The 587-nt window shown below is 41.4% G+C and overlaps 1 protein-coding gene across 1 annotated transcript in view; it reads right to left on the bottom strand.

The window, feature by feature from the left end:
- Positions 1-291: 291 nt before the first annotated feature.
- Positions 292-587, bottom strand: part of LOC122545887 (cytochrome P450 2K1-like) — a 31,489-nt gene continuing 31,193 nt past the window's right edge. The window contains exon 9 of the mRNA XM_087978884.1: positions 292-587. This exon is cut by the window's right edge and continues 345 nt beyond it. The gene's annotated coding sequence lies outside the window, so the exon portion shown is untranslated.

The raw sequence follows: 587 nt of genomic DNA, 5'->3' as shown, positions 1-587 counted from the left end.
CATAGAGACTGTTGAGTGTATGGAATGAGCTGCCAGAGGAAGTGGTGGAGGCTGGTACAATTACAACATTTAAAAGGCATCTGGATGGGTATATGAATAGGAAGGGTTTAGAGGGATAAGGGCCAAGTGCTGGCAAAAGGTACTAGATTAGGTTGGGATATCTGGTCAGCATGGACAAGGTGGACTGAAGGGCCTGTTTCTGTGCTGTCCATCTCTATGACTGTACGACTCTAATAGCGAACATGGTTAAACCATTCAGTTATTCATATTAATCTGACAGTTTTCGCACAATTAGGTTTCTTTGGAACTAGACCGACCAGTCTGACTAGGCTGTGTGAAACCTGCCAAACAAACAATTCAGAGAGAAATGCGAATTATTGCAAGATTCGGGAACATGGTTTAATCATTCAGTCATTGCAATGCATCAGTTCAAATACCTCAATGAAAGTAATGCTCCAAAAAGTAAGGATTGGAATGGGGTCTGAGTTAATTTGCAAAGAGCATTCAAACCCTCAATGAAATGTCTGCCTCCTTTTGTAATGGGAGAACATTCTCAGTTGATTCCCTGGAAACATTATCGTTACAGA

The sequence above is a fragment of the Chiloscyllium plagiosum genome, unplaced genomic scaffold (assembly GCF_037043375.1).
Source record: "Chiloscyllium plagiosum isolate Xiang-an unplaced genomic scaffold, Cpla_swu_hap1 HiC_scaffold_35, whole genome shotgun sequence".
Classification (NCBI taxonomy): Eukaryota; Metazoa; Chordata; class Chondrichthyes; order Orectolobiformes; family Hemiscylliidae; genus Chiloscyllium; species Chiloscyllium plagiosum.
Note: the sequence above shows the minus strand (reverse complement) of the source record. Positions and strands in the feature narration are given on the sequence as shown.